Below are 22,533 nucleotides of genomic sequence, written 5' to 3'. Positions count from 1 at the left end.
AGAGAAATCATTCATCTAATATTAACAGTGAAAAATATTTTTAATGAATGTGGTTGATTGGATAGTTTTATCTATACTTGAGATTTCTAAGAACACTTCTTAAGCTTATTGGCCATTGGTCATCCATTAAATACTGACCATAGAGGGAAATAAATTTTCACTATCAACTAATGTCTCTATTTGTATTACATATACATATATGTACATTAATGAATATTGATTGAATTCATAAATAAATCTATATCAATGTGTAAAATACAAAGGGACAGTATTTAAGATTCAAAGTTAAAAATTACAGTTATATGGATTACTGATTTTTATTTATTTTATATAACAAATACATATATTATACTTACTATGCTTTAAGCCCAGTTTTCCTACCTATTTTGAAAAATATAGATGTTTGTAATATCCACTCTACTCCTATAGCCCCTTCATGGGTTGAAATCAGTTTGGCTATGTCTTTCCAAATGCAGGGCTCAAGGGCAATGATGAACACTTTTTTATTTGAGAGCATCATTACTTATGTCTCATATAGGTAGGTATTCTCTCTGGTATATGCTCATCTTATTTAGCGCTGTTAGCTTTAAGCCAACTTGATTCTTCTTGGTATTATAGATGTATATATGTTCTAAAAACAACACATTTACAAATGTTTATAGATTGTAACTGTAGCAGTTCTCAGTCCTGCTCTCTGTCTCCAGAAAAGCTGATGAGTTAGTAACTTAAAGTGAAGCTAAGTAAAGATGCTCCAATGCTCCTTTGGGATTTAATTATCCAGACTTGTCCTAAACACTACATAAGCAAAATTTCAACTTTTAAATCATATCAGCAAGAAAGAACATTGCAAATTAGCTAGGCTTAGAGGAGGTAAGAAAAACAGTAAGATCTAGAGCAATGTTTGTCAAACTGAGGTCAGTAGTTCCAGTGGTCAGAAATTCCCCTCCATAAGTATTTGCCTTTAATTTAGGTTTCCTATGTCAATGAAAATTTTAAATGAGCTAATAAATAAATTTGGGATCACCTTGGTGACTACATTATAACCTAATATTGCCCTTTGATTTAAGTGCCATTTTGTAATTTTCATTTGTGGGTATATATATATATATATATATATATATATATATATATATATATATATATATATATATATATATATATATATATATACTGGTGTTAATCTACACTCATAGCAAATTTCCTGGCTGCCACAAGGATTTCATATCCTAATGTTAAGATGACAAAGCATTTCCATCTCCTTCAGTACAAACGTGCTGAATTCTTTTAGCAGACAAAATATGTATTTTTCAGTGGAAATTTAAAATTGAATCATTTTATTGAATATGATCCTAAATCATTTAGTAACTTGAAACTTTGGGTTGGCATCATAGAAACATCTTTATATAGAGAGTCAGGGCATATTTACCAGGGATCTTACACTTATACTGAAGTTTCAGATCCCCTAAGTTGCATGGGTCCCTTCCAAGACCCACTGAAGTCTCCTGGAAGTGGGAACAGGCGCCCCCTGCATGTCATTTTACTTTTACAAAAGACCTGCATTATTACCTGTTTTCACTAACTGAAAGACATCTGAAGAGGACTTTTGCTTTAATGAAAAACAGACAAAAAAAGGAAAATAGTGTTCAGCATTTGTATGGCAGGGAAGCTATGGAGGCAGCGTGCACTAATCACAGCAAAAGTGACCCCACTAAACTCCTTCCCCAAAACTACACTCAGCATCTCAACATTGAGCCGCCATAGCTTTGAATTGTGCCTGTGAACATCGTGTGCTTTATCTCAATTTATGTTGTTCATTCATTAGAAATATGTGTCCTAAGATAATTGCTTCTTTGCTTTATGCCATTAGGCTTAGGAAAGGTTTCATAAGGACACTCTATTTTCATGTAGCAGGAGAAAACTAACTTTTTTTTTCTTTCTTTTTTTTTTTTTTTTTTTTGCAGTACGCAGGCCTCTCACTGTTCTGGCCTCTACCGTTGCAGAGCACAGGCTCCAGACACGGAGGCTCAGTGGCCATGGCTCACGGGCCCAGCCACTCTGTGGCATGTGGGATCTTCCCAGACCGGGGCACAAACCCGTATCCCTTGCATCGGCAGGTGGACTGTCAACCACTGCGCCACCAGGGAAGCCCAAAAACTAACATTTTTGTACATTTTGTAACTGTAAATTTTTGTAACATTTAGTAATGTAAGGTGTGTTAATACCCCTGTCTCTTTTTAGCGCCACTTCCTTCTTGTCCTTCATTTCAGTCAGGTAGCCAATTGTGTGGCAGTGGGATTTTTTGGGGTGTAGATGCAGTGTATTAATTTGCTAGGGTTGAGATAACAAATATCACAGACTGGGTAGTTTAAACAACAGAAATATATTTTGTCACAATTCTGGAGTCTAGAGCCAAGATCAAGATGTTGGCAGATTTGATTTCTTCTTAGGTCTCATGCCTTGGCCACCTTCTTGTTGTGTCCTCGCGTGGTCCTTCCTCAGTGTGGGCACATGTCTGATGTCTCTCTCTATGTGTCCTAACATCTCAGAAGAACACCAGTCGGGTTGAACTAGGGACTATCTTAAGGACCTTTTTAAATTAATTACCTATTTAGAAGCCCTATCTCCAAGTACAGTCACATTCTGAGGTACTGGGAGTTAAGGCTTCAACACATGAGTTTTGTGGAGGCTGAATTCAACCACTAAATATGTATACATACACATGTATTTATAGGTATGTCCATATAACTAAGTTATTGATAGGCATCCTGTTGTAAGATATGGCCCATTGTATCATCTCTCTGTACATCCAGACAGAAGGTCTTATCTTAATATAAATATTGCCTACAGTGCTTAGCCTCAGAAAGATATTAAGACAGGAATACCTTGGAGACATTGCAAGTTCAGTTCCAAACCACCATAATACAGTGCATATCTCAATAAAGGGAGTCGCACAAATGTTTCTTGGTTTTGCAGTGCATATAAAATTTATGTTCACATTCTACTGTAGTATACTAAATGTACAATATAATTTTGTCTAAAAAACCAATGTACATACCATAATTTAAAAATACTTTATTGCTAAAAAATGCTAAACATCTTCTGAGCTTTCAGCAAATTGGAATCATTTTTCTGGTGAGAGTCTTGCCTTGATGTTGATGACTGCTGACTGATCAGGGGGTGGTTGCTGAAGGTTGGGGTGACCGTGGTGATTTCTTAAAATAAAACAACAGGGAGATTTGTCATATCAACTGACTCTTCCTTTCACAATTCTGTTAGATAACATTTTACCAAGAGTAGAACTTCTTTTGAAATTGGAGTCAATCCTCTCAAACTCCTGCTTTATCAACTAAGTTTATGTAATATTCTAAATCCTTTGTTTTTATTTCAACCATATTCACAGCATCTTTACCAGGAGTAGATTCCATCTCAAGAAACCACTTTCTTTCCTCATTTATAAGCAACTCCTCATCCATTAAAGTTTTATCATGAGATTGTAACAATTCAGTCACATCGTCAGGGTCCACTTCTAATTCTAGTTCTCTTCCTATGTCTACCATGTCTGCAATCACTTCCTCCACTGAAGTCTTGAACCCCTTGAAGTCATCCATGAGCGTTGGAATCAATTTATTCCAAACTGCTGTTAATATTGATATTTTGACCACTTCCTATGAATCGTGAATGTCCTTAATGGCATCTAAAGTATTGAATCCTTTCCGGAAGATTTTCAGTTGACTTTGCCTAGATCCATCAGAGGAATCACTATCTATGGCAGCTATAACCTTAAAAATGTATTTCTTAAATAATAAGACTTGAAAGTCAAAATGACTCCTTTATCCATGGGCTGCAGGATGGATATTGTGTTAGGAGGCATGAAAAACTACATTCATCTCATTGTACATCTCCATCAGAGTGACCAAGTGCATTGTCAATGAGAAGTAATATTTTGAAAGAAATCTTTTGAGCAGTAGGTCTCAACAGTGAGCTTAAAATATTCAGTAACTATGCTGTAAACAGACATGTTGTCATCTAGGCTTTCTTATTCCTTTTACAGAGTATATTTTGCATAATTCTTAGGGGTCCTAGTATTTTGGGAATGGTAAATGAGCATTGGCTTCAACTTAAAGTCACCAGCTGCATTAACTCCTAACAAGAGAGTCAGCCTGTCCTTTGAAGCCAGGCATTGACTTCTCCTCTCCAGCTATGAAAGTCCAAGAAGGCATCTTCTTCCAATAGAAGGCTGCTTCATCTACATTGAAGATCTGTTTAGTATAGCCATCTTCATTGATTATCCTAGCTAGATCTTCCAGATAACTTGCTGTAGCTTCTATATCAGCACTTGCTGCTTCACCTTACTCTTTTATGTTATTGAGATAGTTTATTTCCTTAAACCTCATAAACCAACCTCTGCTAGATTCAAACTTTTCTTCTGCAGCTTCCTCACCTCTCTCAGCCTTCCTAGAATTGAAGAGAGTTAGGGCCTTGCTCTGGATTAGGCTTTGGATTAAGGCAATGTTGTACCTGGTGTGATCATCTATCCAGAATGCTGAAACTTTCTCCACATGAACAATAAGATGGTTGTGATTTCTTACCATTTGTGTGTTCACTAGAGTAGCACTTTTAATTTTCTTCAAGAATTTTTCCTTTGCCCTCACAACTTGACTAACGGACACAAGAGGCCTAAATTTCAGCCTATTTTGACTTTCGACATGCTTTCCTCACTAAGTTTAATCATTTCTAGCTTTTGATTTAAAGTGAAAGACATGTGACTCTTCCTTTCACTTGAACACTTAGAGGCCATTGCAGGGAATATTAACTAGCATAATTTCAATATTATTGTGTCTCAGGGAGTAGGGATGATGGAGGAGAGGGAGAGAGATGGAGGAAAGGCTGGTTGCTAGAGCAGTCAGAACACACAGGTTTAACATTTAAGTTTGCTGTCTTATATGGGAATGGTTACTGATGCCCCAAAGCAATTACCATAATAACATCAAAGATCACAGATCACAGATCACCAAAAAAAAATACAATAATAGGGCCTCCCTGGTGGCGCAGTGGTTGAGAGTCCGCCTGCCGATGCAGGGGATACGGGTTCGTGCCCCGGTCTGGGAGGATCCCATATACCGCGGAGCGGCTGGGCCCGTGAGCCATGGCCGCTGGGCCTGCGCATCCGGAGCCTGTGCTCCGCAACGGGAGAGGCCACAACAGTGAGAGGTCCGCATACCGCAAAAAAAAAAAAAAAAAAAAAAAAAAAAAAATACAATAATAATCAAAATTTTGAAATATTGTGATAATTACCCAAATGTGACACAGAGACATAAAATAAGCAAATGCTGTTGGAAAAATGGTGCAATGCAGGGTTGTCACAAACCTTCATGTAGTACAAAAATGCAATATCTGAGAAGTGCATTAAACTGAAGCTCCATACAATGAGGCACCCCTATAGCAAAGAAGAAGCAAGGTTTAAGACATACAGACCAAGAAGCTAGTCTATGGAAAAGCATTTCAATTTTCAGTTTACAAATTTGAATGTTAAAAATTTAGTTCTTCTTAGCATCTTGACAAAAGGGAATAACTGCTATCAGCAGAATTGATAGTGCAAAGTATACAGTTATCAGTGTAAAAAAATACAGTTTCCTTTTTTTATAGAAATCATGTAAAATTCATTAGAGTTTCTCTGATGCAGTACTAAAAACAGAGAATCAACCCATGTGTGAAGTCACACATTTTACATATTTCAACAAATCAGATCCCATCTTTGAGTACTGACTCATCTTGAGCTGTTAAAATCTGGTAGTTCCAGGTGAAACAGCATACAAAATTTCTAGCAATGTTGCAAAATGACCTGAAGAAACAGGAGTTCCAGAGACAAAAGCTCTTACACATTGTCATCAATGTGTCAATGAACGTAGTATAAGAGTAATTCTATTGCCAAATTATGTAGCTGAAAACAATGCAGTGGCCATTTTAGCACATTTGAATTATTAGGTGTGCTTTGATTTTAAGTTCATTTTTTATGTTCTTTAATCTTCAAAGACTTAATGTTGAACAATGTTGCACTATTTTCTCAATTTTTATATTCAAGATATTTGTCAGTCTTTTTAAGATATCTAAATGGTTGTGACTTATTCTAATAGTCATTAATTTTATATTTAATTTTGTATTAAAATTTCCAATTTTTAAAGGGCTTCTTAAAGTGTGGAAGCTTCAGGCTCCACAAAATTTGGACCTGTCCCAAATTTTGTGGAGTTGTGCTAAATTATTGCAGACAAATGGAAATGAATTTAGAGAGACCTAAACAAACACCTAAATGATTCCATTGCATCAGTTGAAACCCACATGCACCAATGCATGCTTTATGAATAAAGATTTTCAAACAGTTTGTATAGATGGACGTGTCTGTAGAACTGAGTTCTTCTGGTACATGGCATTAAAGATAAGTAAAACTGACCTACTGCATTCTATTGATGAGAGCTGGTTTAGTATCAAAACAAAAATATATGTTAAACTAAGATCCCTATTTAAAGTTTTAGTGTTGTTTGTATTTAATTTATAATTTAATTTTATCATAATATTAGAACCATAAAATAAGGATGGAACCTGATTTTATCAAGAACATAATTAAGCTGCATTATTATAAACATTATTATAAATTCAATTTTAAGCCTAATTTGAGTTATTTGCTAGGATTTTGTTCTTTATTCATATATGAGTAATAAAACAAAAACTACCCATGCAACTTACAGGGTATTAAACTGAACAAATTGGAAAACTATCATGGCTTTGGTCCTGCAACTAGTTAGCATTAAGACCTCAAACAATTTTGTTATGACATAATTGTCTCATCATTTGAGGAGCTTAAATTAGATGTTCTCTAAAGATCTCTTTTAGCTATGAATTTCTCTGAGTCTATAATCAATGAACTGCAAATCTAATGATCTTAACTGCTCTGCCAGAAGTGGTTCTGTGTCTTGGCTTCTTTCCCTAACGCTATCTTGACAAATATCTAAGAAGTGTAGGTTCCGTGATGTGCTCCACTAATCCATAGAAGAAATGCAGAAAATGCTAAAACATCTATTTTCAAAGTATGTTGTGTTTCAATTTTTCTTCATAGGTCACAGAAAATTCATTTAATTTGTCTCATTAAATATTTTCTTTTTTAAAGTTTAGCATGCATTTTTTCTCTGATGACTCCCATGTTAATTATTAAAGGACTAATGTATGTATAATTTTGCCTCAATTAATCTCATCATGCAGAGCTACTCTAATATTTTAGAGAAAATTTATGTTAGCTTTCTATTATGTTATTCAGCTTTGTGTAACATGTGGTTAGACATAATTTCTACTATCTTATTTAATACAAAAATAACTTATATAAATATATCAGAATTCTCTAGTTTAATCAAATACACATCAGGACAATGTTTTGTTATGTTAATAAATATAAAAAATAGATAATAGTCCTTGGCTGTTCAGTCTGCTGAATTATGTGAATTATCAAGATGGGTAATCCTTAGAGGATCTAAAATCTAAATATGATGACAGGCAGTAAAACAGACTTATTTAAGTGACTATCCATGAATGTCATTTCCAAGGAAAAACTCCTAAATATAAGAATCTTTAAAATAAATCCTCAAGAGGATGTCCTGAAAATTTTATAATATTTCCATTAAAAAAAAAAGACCGATTCCTAAAAACAAATCTAAATCCAACTTTAAAATGCTCTGTGATTTGCTTAGTGAAATTTGATACTGATCACATACTGGAGAATATCTAAAGATTATTTCAACTAATGGTAATTTAAAATCTAGTGTTTTTTTAAAGTCACATCACAAAATAAAAAGACAATTTTTTAAAAGGGATATTAAGGGAGAATAGTGGGTAAAACCCAATGCAATGCTACAAGCCCTGTTAAAGTGCAGCAATATTCAAAATAATATAATACTTGCACAAAATGAAAGCACATATCAATGAAAAACCATAAATAGATCCAATGACATATAAAGGTTCACTATGTATAAAAAAGTGAGCTTTAAAATTAGGGGAGTCAGAAAAGATTATGTGATAAATGATGTCAAGATAATGGAATAACAATTCCGATTTTAAAAAATTATGAAGGAAGAAATTTAATCCTTTTATTGTACCATTCTACTAAGTAAATTTCAAGTGGATTAAAGAGTTTTACATTAAAAACAAAGCGTAGGGGAAAACAAGACTGGCCAAAACAGAATAGAAACCATCAAAACTGGGGAGAAATTTAACTTTCTCTGCTTTTCAATGATGGCAATATCCCCAAAGAAAATTTGAAGATATTTAATATATACATATTCAAAAATTTTATATACTTAATACTTTAAAAATGCCAAATCTCTATTCTGTGTAAAGACTTTATTCAATCTATAATAGCAATCCACTAATAAATACATGGACAGAGTACATGAAATAATGTCACACCTAATTTAAAAACTCATAAGATATAAGCAACCAAAACAACACTGTAGATTTATTAAATAAATGTATTATTGGAAAATGAAAAGGCATTATTATGAGTTGGTGAAACCAATGTGCTCATCCATCACCCTTGGCATGATAACCACAAAGAAGACTCTGAATAAGCAATATGCTAGTGTAAACCAAGACCCTTAATAATGGTCGTATCTTGTGATTAAGGAATTCTACCCCTGGACTTTATACTAAGCAGACAAAATATATGATATGTGGATGTTTGTTGCAGGATTATCTAATATAGCCTCAATAGGATGAAATTATTTCCCTAGGATATGTAAAATAAGTCACATGGGCACAATAAAAATTTATTCAGCTACTAAAATAAAACAAAAAATTATTGATCTGATAATTAAAATAATCTATTTCATACTAAATGTATGATTATGTAAACATGCACAAGTGTTTTAGATAACATGCATTAATACATATTGTTTTGACTTGGGGTGGTAAGATGGATGATTTGCAGTTATATTTTTAAATTAGTACTATTGCTTTAAAAATATTCCCTTTAAAATAGGATTTTCACTCCTATTCATTATTTTTTGCACATGAAATTGAAATGAATTCAGATACTGTTTACCTTGTTAAGGTAAGAAGGTTAAATTTATTTTCAGTCTTAGAGCAGAGGACTTTCATTCTCTTTTCCTCTGTCTTGGCTTTGCTCCCTTTGGGTGTGTGAGTGTGTGTGTGTGTGTGTGTGTGTGTGTGTGTGTGTGGTTCTTTTGCCATTCAGCCAGCTAATCCTCAGAGAAATATGCATTGTTTCTGAGGCCAGGAGAGCCTCAAGGAAGCAATGTGAGCAGTGCACTTTCAACCGCTCTGCTTCCTGCTGCTCCAGCCTCACTGTGAATGATATAAAATGGAATTATCTTCTTCCTATCTTGACAGACACCAGGTTGAAAGAGCACCATTTCATAGCCAGGCAATAGATCCTCCCCTTTGTTCTATTTAACCTAGATCACTGAATGACAACCTCAGGAGACTGGCGTGGGCTCAGCTTGATCCTCCACTGGAGGCCTTTGTCAAAATCTCAAATACCAGGTGTTTAGTGGTGATTGTTGGTGATATATTTTTGTTTTGTTTTGCTGTGTTTATACTTTTACTGACAAAGCATTATGCTGTAGCTTTAAGAAAAGGGGTTACAATAAATTATTGGAATGTGTTTGAATCTCATATTTAGATGACAACACCTCCCACCCCCACTCCCAACATACACATTCTGGAGAAACTGGAACTGCTCCATAGGAGGCTGACAAGGAGACTCCATGGGCTCTGGTCAAGGATGCCTATTTCAATTCATTTCATTTCACTTCATTTCTCTCCTCTCTTCCAATACGTTTTCTGCCAAACTCTGAGACAGGCTTTCATGATATGTTGATGATCACAGAGAAAATTCTGCTTTCGATTTGCTCACTGTCTAGAGGGGGAGACAGACAGATAAACAAAGTGCTACAAAACTGTCCTATTCTGGGTTCAGGAAGGGTCTGTGGAGCAGAGAGAAAAGAAGTCTTATGTTTTGAGTCTTCAGGGGATGGAAGCTGTCTGGAGAAACTTCAGAGAAGAACTTCAGAGAACCATTCAAGGAAGAAAAAGAAGGAATAACAGGAATGTTGAAAATTTAGCATGGGTGGTATCTGCCGATAATTTTGAAAGCATGGCCAGATTACAGGTAAACTAGAGGTGGAGGCTGTTGTGTGAAGTTGTGTGTGTGTGTGTGTGTGTGTGTGTGTGTGTACGCGCACATGGCTTTTTTGCCATTCAGCCAGCTAATCAGGCAACTGGTAGTTCCAGCATGGAACATAATGTCTGATATGCATATACAATTATTGTACAGTAGCTAATTGATTGAATAAGTGAATGGAAGCCCCTTCTTAATCTGATATAAAATTAAAAGACAAGCCATGTTGAATAATAGTGGCGAGAGTGGGCACACTTGTCTTGTTTCTGATTTTAGGGAAATGCTTTCAGATTGTAATCATTGAGAATAATGTTTGCTGTGGTTTTGTCATATACAATCTTTATTATGTTGAGGTAGGTTCTCTCTATGCCACTTTCTGGAGAGCTTTTATTATAAATGGGTGTTGAATTTTGTCAAAGCTTTTTTTGCATCTATTGAGATGATCATATGGTTTTCACTCTTCAATTTGTTAATAGGGTGTATCACATTGATTGATTTGCACATATTGAAGAATCCTTGCATCCCTGGGATAAATCCTACTTGATCATGGTGTATGATCCTTTTAATGTGCTGTTGGATTCTGTTTGCTAGTATTTTGTTGAGGATTTTGTGTCTATGTTCATCAGTGATGTTGGCCTATAATTTTCTTTTTTTTTTTGAGATAGCTTTGTCTGGTTTTGGTATAAGGATGATGGTGGCCTCATAGAATGAGTTTGGGAGTGTTCCTCCCTCTGCAATTTTTTGGAAGAGTTTGAGAAGTTAGGTGTTAGCTTTTCTCTAAATGTTTAATAGAATTCACCTGTGAAGCCATCTGGTCCTGGACTTTTGTTGGAAGAGTTTTAATCACAGTTTCAATTCCATTACTTGTGATTGGTCTATTCATATTTTCTGTTTCTTCCTGGTTCAGTCTTGGAAGGTTGTACCTTTCTAAGAACTTGTCCATTTCTTCCAGGTTGTCCATTTTATTGTCATATAGTTGCTTATAGTAGTCTTTTATGATTCTTTGTATTTCTGCAGTGTCAGTTGGAACTTCTCCCTTTTCATTTCTAATTTTATTGATTTGAGTCTTCTCCCTCTTTTTCTTGATGAGTCCAGCTAAAGGATTATCAATTTTGTTTGTCTTCTCAAAGAACCAGCTTTTAGCTTTATTGATCTTTGCTGTTGTTTTTTTTTTTTTATTTCTATTTCACTTATTTCTGCTTTGATCTTTATGATTTCTTTCCTTCTACTAACTTTGGGTTTTGTTTGTTCTTCTTTCTCTAATTGCTTTAGGTATAAGGTTAGTTTTTTTATTTGAGATTTTTCTTGTTTCTTGAGGAATCTGAAAAAAATGGTATAAACTATCTTATTTACAAAGAAGAAATATAGACACAGACGTAGAGAACAAACCTATGGGTACCAAGGGGGAAGGTGGGGGAGGATGAATTGGGAGGTTGGGATTGACGTATATACACTATTGATACTATATATAAAGTAGATAACTAATGAGAACCTACTGGATAGCACAGGGAACTCTACTCAGTGCTCTGTGGTGACCTAAATGGGAAGGAAATCCAAAAAATAGGAGATATATGTATACATATAGCTGATTCCTTTGCTGTAAAGTAGAAACTAACACATATTGTAAAACACTTATACTCCAGTAAAATAAAAAATAAAAAAGAGATTCCACCAAAATAGGCTTTCAAACAAACAAACAAAATAAGAACCAAGCCATGAAAGTTTCACTCATAATTTCCATTTCCTCAGGCTATCAAGGAAAGTGAAAACTTTGCAGTTTTAACACTGGGTGCAGAGCAGTCTAGTGCTTTCATAATGAGGAGGAGGTGCTACCGTCACTCACCTGAGAAAAGGTGTGACCTGTCTCCTTTCCTTCCTGGTAGCAAGGCTGGAGCTGCTATTGAACACACAACTAGGCTTCCTGTTTTAAATGCCAGGGAACACTATATTCTTTATTTTCATAAGAACTTTAGAAACCAAAAGATATGTTTTTTAATAAATAAATGTTCTAGATCAGGAAGCCAGTGTATATATAGGTTTTAGCAGGTGGGTTATAAAATGTCCACTTAATGCCAACCATGTATAGTAGTAGCTTTTTAAATTATAAATGCAGTCATTGGAAAGGCAAACACAGAGTGTAAAATGTAACAGTAAGCTACTGAATTAAATCCAAGTGGAAAAGCACCAAGCAACAGGATTTTATAAATATGTGTAATATCCACAAAGTATAATCACACTGAAAGAAATTTGACTTCTTGAAAGAGTAATATTATTCCTAAAAGAGTGAAGTTTCACCACATAATTTTTAATCCATAGTTTAAATAAGCCATAGTTGAAATTAGGAATGATAGAAAAACTTCAATGCATTTGATTTCTGAGATCTGGAGTACATGTATATCAGGAGATTAACATATATATTATATACACATATAATGCTATATTATATATGTATTTACCTAAACTTCAGATCTGATATAAACTTTAGGAGGAATGTTTATCTTGATAGAAATGGTTGATATTAATTCTAAGAAATATAACTTGAACATGTGTCTTAAGTATCATGTCAGACAAGTATACTTTATAATATTTATAACATAAATATACTAGAATCATAATGTCATTATAAATAATTGTACTTCTATATTTTAATTTTGTTAATCAGACGCTATAAATTAAGTTCAATAGAGTTATGTGCACTTCATAAATTATTATTTGAGCAACTAATTTGCTTTAAGGAACTCAAACAAAGCTTAAATAACCTACTTTATCAATGGGAATTACAATATTTTAGCCTAGGGTTTTATGAACTTGGTCTCAAGAAATAAAAACCATCCTGAACTAACATTTCTCTGTTTCTATTATTAGCCACCATTGTGCAAACTCAACTGTCTGGACCACTATCAAGCTTTAAGAAGTAATCTAATCATTGTACTTTTTATCACTTTAAAACATAGTCCAGGAGAGAGATAAAACTGCGAATGGGAGAATAAATTTTTTTTGTCAAGTTTGAAGTTCAGAGAATCTCATAGACACTGAAATCCAAAGCTTGTATAAGTTTAGAAACAGGAAATTAAACTTTAGCCAAAATCAATGCTAATACTTGGCAGCTTTAACAATGTTAACATATTCAATAAATTTCATCAAAGGTAACTAGACTTTCAGCATCACAGTTAATTTCCAGTTAGTAACTAGTGTTTTGAAATAATATCTCTCTTGGTTTACCAAATGTTATCTCTCTGGTCCTATTAGAAATGTGTGCTTATTCCTTATTTCTTGTTTAATGGTGAACACATCTAATCTGCTCAAATATTTGAAGAGAGAAGAGGAATTCCTAGAAACCATGTGTATTTATAATTGTTAAGAAACGTAAAGATTTAATCTAAATAAAGTCTTTCTGAGTCTATTTTAAGGACATTAAATGCATTAACAATAAAAAAGATGGAGAAATTGAATCAACAATACACATTTAGGGTCTAACACATGTTCAGCAGCATAGGGGTTATAAAACAATGCTATTTTTTGAGTTAAATTAGCTATTCCCTTAAGACCCAAGGGGCAGAACAGCTCTTTTAACCCACTGCTTCATTCGTGATGAAACTAGTTCAGCATGGAAATTAAATGTCTGTCTTGAAATATTCACAGATTACCATGATATCACTGATCTTGACCATTTAGCTGGAATGGGAACTTAATTTTACATTTCAAGTAAGAATTCCTATAGTTTGTTTTTTTTATAAAATCCAGAAAAGTGGATCTTTTCCTATTTGAAAAAAAAAACAAAACAGCAAGCAAAGTCTATTTTAATTGGACATTTCACATGAAAAGCTCAAGCACAGATTATTTCAGTCTCCCTTTTCTTTCCAAATGTTAGAATATTGCTCAGAAGATGTTTTCATGTTCCTGCCCTTATCCACAGTCCACTGAAAACTGACAAGCAAAAATTCCCACCATAAATTATCATGTGTCATGTTCATAGTTGTGGTGACCCAACCTGAGAAAGAACACTTTACTTTCCTTCCTCAAAGAGAAGAAGGAAGAGGATGAATCAAGATAAGACATTCAGCCCTTCTTACAGTAAGTATAATATATTATATACCATTTTTTTTTCTTATTTGTACTTTGTTTGAGACAAATTAATTAAGCCTGGTTAAGAGGACTTGAAATTCTTGAAAGATGGAAAGATTTTACTGCCAAGGTTAAGAGAAATTGGGTAAGATGGGATTTACGCATCTTTGGAATTGCTTTTAGAAAAGCTATAAATTCCCATTAGATCATCTACCCAGGTGGAGCAAGCCTTTGCTTTAATCATCCCAGTGAACCTTCTGTTCACCTGCTGAATGGGTCACTTCCGGGTTTTATATTTTAGACTTTGACAAAATACCAACAGGGAAGAAAATAAAGAGTTGACTTCTAGTCTCTCTTTTTGCTATCTAAAGGAAGCAGCCATGTTCTCTGATATGGTATTTATCTACCATAACTCTAATAGAAATTTAAATATCCTCTCTCTCCAGAGTTTAATAAATGTACTTCTGCCCAGAATGTTTTCCAGTATACACGCATGTGTATAATTAAAGAACAGAATATTAAAACAAAACAAAACAAAACAGAATGTATGAGGTAATCTTAATCTTTGACCAAAAGCAAAATGGTTTCTAATTTCTTAGTTTCATTCAATTATAAGTAATTGAGATATTTAGCCCCTTCTTGTTTCCAGAGGGACAATATTCCACAGCTGTCATGAGGTTCACTTAGGTTATAATTTCTGATCTTTAGTCTAAATGTGCTTTTTTTAGGTTTCTTTGTGGTGCAGTGTTAAACTTTTTTAACAAATATATCCATTGTTTCTCTTTCTCTGTGATGTAATTCACCATCTTACACAGTTGCAGTAGTTACGCTTGTTTTTTCAAGATAGTTTCCCTTTAGGATTATTTTCTTTAGTCCCTAAAATATCTACTCTTTAATTATGTTAATCTGAACTCATAAATCAAGTCTGTCAGGTCTTTTCATGTTTTTATTGCCCCTTTCCAAATTCCACTTAAATCTGTATCTGAGTGCCCCAAATAGGGATTGAGCCAAAATTTCAAGATATTTTGATTTCATAAACAGTGCAATATTCAATGACCTACTGGAAATAAAAGGAAATGAATTTAGTTATTATTTGTTTTCAGAGCAGAATTGAGTTAAAATATGAGTGCAATTGATGAAACTAAAATAATATATCAATAAGATTAATAATAATAACAATATAATAAAATGGTAGAATTAAACATATGATGCTTTTAAACTTTAGAAAGACCTGGTTTTGTCTCATGGGTTAAATACCATTTTGTCATTGCACATATTCTATTCAACAATATCTGTAAAGACCCTGGTATATACAAGTTCTTTACTTAAGGAGGAATGGCGACTTAAGAGGGAGAGGGTGGGAATTAATAATTATGAATTTCATACTATAAGCCACACAGTATTCTCTCTTAGGAGTTATATGCCTTATCTGAATACAGTCCTGGAAGGCAGCTATCATAGATGTTTACCAGTTGGGTAAACATGCTTCAGGAATAGTTCATAGTTTGCTCATCTAACTTAATTACCATCAGAGCTAAGCTTTTGTTAAAACATAAACTAAGGCATATTGAAATTTTTAAGAGTTTATTTGAACAAAACTCAATTTGAATCTGGCAGCATCCAATCTAACAGATAGAAAGGAGCTCCGAGTAACTGTACAAAATGAAAGATGTTTAATAACAACAGGGAGTGGGAACAAGGAACTTATTCTGGGCAAAAAAGTGTGTTGTTTATTGCAAGGCTACTTTTCCTTAAAGGATGACAGGTGACTATCAGACAGATTACCTGACTTGTGCTGAGCAAGTGATTCCTGACTGGTTTAAGATTCCATTTCTGAGAGAGACAAAACTGTAATTTAGTCTCCAATTGGTGACATGGGTCTTGGCATAAGAGACTCCATTTTGGGGCCTGCTGCCTTGTTTTTTAACATAACACAAAGAAAATTAAATTAAAGAGATGCAAATATTATTCAGCAATTATTCAGCAAATAACAAGTGGAAGTATAAATGTTTTTTTTTTTAGAGAACAGCATTATTTTCTAGAAAGTTAATGTCTCTGTCCCAAGTAATAAACAATGAATGTATATCATTTTTCCCATAATATTTATTTATTTAACTTTATTTAGAACCAAAATAAATTGGCATAAATACCTCAACATTTTGGTGTTTAATAACATCCCAGGTCTCTAACCTCTAGGTGCTCGTAGCTAATTCCAGCTGTGAACACCAAAAATGTCTCCAGATGTTGCCAGATATCCTCTAGGGAACAAAATTGCACCAATTAAGTACCTGCTCTAAACGGAATGGAAGGAGGTACTGGTTGAATAATTTCCCACCCAAATTCTTATATACCAGGAACCTGTGAATGTGGACCTTATTTGGAAATAAGGCTTTTGCAGAGTAATCAAGTTAAGCTGAGATTATACTTAATTTAGGGCATTAGAGTTGGCCCTAAATCTAATGACTGATGTCTTTATAGGAGGAATGAGAGGAACTTCTGTAGGAGGAGATGCAGTGAAGAAGGCCGAGTGAATGTGGAGGCAAAGATTGAACAATGCAGTTACAATGCAAGGAGTGCTAAGGATTACCAGCAACCCCCAGAAGCAAGGAGAGAGGCAATGAAGGATTCTTTTCCAGTGTACTCAGAGAGAACACAGCCCTGCTGACAACTTGTCTCCAACTTTAGCTTCCATAACTGTGCAATAATAAATTTCTGTTGTTTTAAGCCACCTAGTTTGTGGTACTTTGTTTTGGCAGCCCTAGGAAATGAATCCAGAGGGCTATCATTGGATGATTATAAACAGGGAGACATCATCTGACATCAGTTTTAACTTGATCACCCTGGATGCAGTAATGATGATAGACATTTTTGGGGTCTGTAGGCGGGGGGATATGGAATAAGGAATCCAATTAGAAGCCCAGTGCAACATTTAACAACAGACATGATGGCAGATTGGACCAGAGAGATAATAATGGAAGTGGTGAGGAGTTGGATCTTCCATATGTTTTTAATGTAAATTAACAGGATCTTCTGATGGATTGGATATGGAGTATGAAAGAAAGAGAGCAGTTAAGAAAAGCTCCAACTTTAGACTGAGGACCCAGGAGACAGAAAAGAGGGTGAGTGGAGTGTGTAGAGTTGAGATCAGCAGTTTTGTTTGGGAAGTGTTAAGTGTGAGATGTTTATGAGATACCCAAGTGGAGAAATTGAGTAGGTAGTTTGATATATGAGTCAGGAGTTCAGTGAGAGATTCATGCTGGAGATAAATTTAGAAGTCATTGGTATATAAAAGGTATTTAAAGTAATAAGATTGGCTCAGAAAACTAAAGGAGTGTGTAGAGATAGATAAAGGAAGGTTTACCTCTGTGTTAAGAGGCCAGTAATAAAAGAAGGAATCAGCAAATGATGGTGAAAAAGAACAACCAGTGAGATGCTATCAAATCAAGAGGGAGTTGATTTCTGGAAATCAGTTTTCTTTTGTTTATTTCTATTATATGAAACTTCTAATATAAATGTTTTTAATGAGAAAAGTATTAGAAGTTTTAAAATAAATTGTACTTTAGGAAGATTTCAATTGTTATTTTTAACTTTATTTGGAGCAGGTCAAAATGCATTTGATGGCTACTTGGTAAAAAAAAAAACCTGAAAATGCCAGGACCTTGAATATGTATTTTGTTGGACTATGAATGGAAAGTTTCCTCTCAATTCAGTTGTTAGTTTAGTTGTGTGTCTGATATCTTTCTCAGCCTAGAAAGGATATCTCTGCATGATAAAAATAATACTAAATGATGATAACAAAGACTTCCTATGGCTAGATTTTCCCATTTAGGGTAAGCACAGACTTTGGCTATCCATCAAAAAAAAAAAATAGAGAAAGAAAGAAAAGAAAAAGAATAAACAGTAAAACATTTTGGTGGATATTTTAGATCTTTATATTCTGGGGATACTAGACCTAGATATTTGAGTACATTTTTATGTAGAGATTGTAGAGAAAAAACAAGCTCCATTTGATTCCAAATTATGCTATAGGATCAGTCAGGTCCCAAAAGGAAACAGATGAACCATGGGAATAGGATAAAACAAAGAGGGTTTATTTACAATGTGGTTAATTTATAAAGGTGTAGTTATCAGGAAATCAGAAGGAATCGTGTAGTAATGCAGAGTTTATATAAACAACATGATACCACGCCTAGGTCTAAAGGGATGAGAGAGGGATTGGTTAGCAGAACCTAAAAGGAGATAATTGTATCGTCAACACTTTTGAGAAGAGTAGTCACCATTGGTAGAGGAACATGGCCAGCTCGATGTAAACTCACAAGTAGGGATCTCAGGGGCTAAATATTCTGTCTTCACTTTCTTACTTTCTTCTATCACATGTTAGAGCATAAAGGACCTTTTAATATAATCCCTGCAAGTTAGTCTTCCAAGGAAGAGACCATAGTAGAGAAGGAAGGAAAGTGATTAGAAAGGGGCAAAATGAAGCTATCTGGCACTGGATACTAACTTTCAGTTAGTCTGTTTCATACCTCTGCTGAAAAAATAATTCATATTAGGTGTAGAGGCTTTCTACTGCCACCGAAAGTCAGGCTGTAATTAAGTTAATAAACTTCTCTGACCACTTAAAAATTGTCGTAATTGAGAACAAATTTAACTAGCATCATATAAGAGCTAGTGTTCTTTATCTATCTAAGGCATATATAACATTACAAGTTTCTCTCATGTGAGTGAGATGAAACTACCAATGCTTAATAATGAAGTGATCTTATTAATATTTATGCTAATTCACTTTAAAAGAGAAGTGCCTCTAGAATGTTTATTTTTGAAAGGCAAATATTTCTTCTTTACAAATGCAAAGATGACAGCTGAATTCTGGGAGCACACAAATAATTGTAGGGAAATAGCAGTGGCACATGTGATGGGTAGATGTGACATTTCTGAGAAACATCACTTACATTGAAATTTCACTGTTGTACCTCCAGCTCAAGGTTCAATAACCCAAGAGCAACCAGTGCTGGAGCTGCTATTTTTATACAACTCTCACACTACCAACCACCTCCATCCATTTAAGTTTCACTGTCAGGAAAACAGAAAAGTCAACATTCACTTTTAAGGATCATGGCATTTTATTAATATTCCTTGGAGCATTCAAAATCCATGGCATTTAAAAAAGTACTCTCATAGTTTTTCAGACTAGTCACTTTCAGTGCTTCAGACGTCCAAAACTTTCCATTTAAAAGGCCCATGTGAACAATGATGGCCATATTGGTAACCCTTCTTTCTGAGGTTCATCTCCACGAGTGTGGAATCCATTATTCATGCTGATGACACCGTAATAACATGTTGCATGATTTTATACTGAGTGAGCAATCCAGCAGCCTAGACTAAGAGAAAGGAATTAAAATTAAATGTTAATGCCCTTTTTTTATAGTAAGTTGGCTCTTTTAAAACAGATGTACAGAAAGGTGGCCTCTAAGGTCTGCTATATTTATTAGGTATGGAGACATCAGAAAGTACCCCCTCACAATGTCAAGGTGGTACCCTTCTTCCAAGGAAGAGGAGTTGCATGGCATCTGCATGGTAGCTGGCCTTCCCCATTGGAGCTGCCAGACTGCTTGAGTTCTAATGATTTACACTTTAGATGCAATTTCATCTTGGATATGAAATCAAATTTTAACAGTGTGGTAAAAACATGATAGTAAAATAAAAATGGAGCTCCATTAATGAACAATGCACATTTCTAAGCAAATATAAGGTTAATCACTTCTGTGAAAAGTCTCCAAACTGGTTTCAAGTGAAAGTGTGTGCTTCTATTATTGTTATTAAGAACCAAATAAATTAATTACCTCTTAGAAATAACCTAGTGGTATAAAGCAGTAATTACTTTCTTTTCACAAGCTGCTCTTATATGAATCAGGAAATGATATCCCTTCTGGTCCATTCAGATTGTTGGCTTCTTTTGATACTAAAATATCCATACTTTAAGGTTAAAAAGTAGTAAAGGTGGTATTTGCATATCAACAACTAATCTACCAGAAATTGATGGAGCCATAAGATCTCATAATATCCAATATACATATTTGGTACAATAAAGGGGAGAAACCCTAAATTGTAATGTTGATTCTCCAAATTTAGTGCCTTTTTTTGGAAAAAAAATCAACTGTAATATTTGTAAGAGCCTGACAAAATTAGATTGCCACATATGTGAAAAAATAGTTGCATGTAACAATTTTATTGACTTATATGTACAATATATTTGTTGGTGGGCATAGTCCCTTGATTTGTTTGTGCTTTGGATGTATGCTAAGTTTATGAGTTGTTTCCATATGAACTAAAAAACTATGTAAAAGATATTGGTTTGCCAGCGAATCAATATTAAGAGAAATATATTAGTCATGGTTACATTTCTACATTGGTTTAATACATTATCTTGGAACATACTTTGTGTGTGCAGGAATCATGTTTATTTCTTTATTAACTTCATGCTTAAATAAGTGTAATTGTTAGGAACCTTCCATTTCAAAGGCCAGAGACTTGAAATTGAGTTGACTTAGGAGGTTAAATTGCTATCATCATCAGAATATAAACGTGATAAATATAAACTTGTGAGAAATCTTATAACATCTATTCAGATGTCTGTAAATTTTATTTCAACACTCAGCATTTGCACAGATTTCAGAAGGCAAAAGAGAGAATTCATCGTTTATTAAAACAAATTTCAGGAAGTAAAAATTATTAACATATGAACAAAAACCAATACAAAAATATATTCAGATCTAATATACCTAGCAGCAGCATGTAGTAATGAGATGAAGAAAGCCATCTTGTATCTAGGAAGCAAAGACTTGGTTTTCAGTCTTATTACCAACACACTCATGAGTTCTGTCTTCTTTATTGTCATTTACTTAAAGCCATTTCACCTCATTCTCAGTATTAAGATGATCATTGCTACCTGTCTATACATAGAGCCACTGAAAGGATCAACACTTGCAGAGGAGGTCTGTAAAACTCATGTTCCATATGAAAATTAAATGTTGGTTAGGGTACACAGTTCTGACACAAGATTGAATGGGTTCATGTCCAGATCTGTAAATAGGTGTTTCATTATTTTTAATTTTTATATAGCCTATTGATGTATAATTCACAAACCCTAAAATTCACCATTTTAAAAGGTGCAATTCAGGTGTTTCTTTTAGTATATCCACAGAGTTCTGCAACCATCATGATTATCTAATTTGAGAATATTTCATAATCCTAAAAGAAATCCTGTGTCCATTAACAGCTACTCTCCATCCCTCCCCACCCAAAGACCCTAGAACAAGAATGTGTTATCTATCTCCATGGGTTTTCCTAATGTAGTCATTTCATAACCATACAATATGTGGTCTTTTGTGATTGGCTTTTGTCATTTAGCAGAATGTTTTCAAAGTTCATTCATGTTGTAGCATGTTTCAGTAAGTCATTCCTTCTTCATTTCCAAATAATACCCAACTATATGGATATACTAAATTCTGGTTATCTATTTACATTGGATAGATATTTGAACTGCTTCCAGTTCTTGGCTACTATGAATAATACTGCTATAGATATTCATATGTACATGTTTTTGCATGAACATATGCTTTATTTCTATTGATAATATACATAGGAGTGGAATTGCTGGGTCATATGGAAACTCCATGTATATAATTTTTAAGGAACTGCCAAAATGTTCCAAAGTTTCTGTACCATTTTAAAATTCCACCATCAATGTATGAGGGTTCAAATTTCTCCACATTCTCCACAACACATGTTATTGTCTTTCTCATTTATTTTAGCCATTCTAGTGAGTGTGAAGTGATCTTGGTTTTCATTTCCCTAGTGACTAATAGTATTGAGCATATTTTTATGTTCTTATAGACCAGTTCTATATCTCCTTTGGAGAGAGGGCTATTCAAATCCTTTGTCCAGTTTTTAATTAGGTTATTTGTCATTTTGTTGTGTAGTTGTAAGAGTTCTTTATATTCTGGATATAAGTCCCTTGTCAGATTTATGATTTGCAAATATTTTCACCTATTTTCTGGGTTGTATTTTCACTTTGTTGATGGTATGCTTTGGAGCACAAAAGAGTTTAATTTTGAAGAAGTCCAACTTATTTAATTTTTTCTTGGTTTTGTTGTATAATAGTTAAGAAATCAATGCCTAATCCAAGGTCACAAAAATTATTTCTATTTTTTCTAAGAGTTTTAGGCCTATAATCCATTTTGAGCTAATTTTTGTATCTGAAATGTGGTTAAGGGTCCAACTTT

This window comes from Mesoplodon mirus (assembly GCF_964341445.2).
Source record: "Mesoplodon mirus genome assembly, chromosome: 4".
Lineage (NCBI taxonomy): Eukaryota > Metazoa > Chordata > Mammalia > Artiodactyla > Ziphiidae > Mesoplodon > Mesoplodon mirus.
This window is presented reverse-complemented; position numbering follows the sequence as displayed.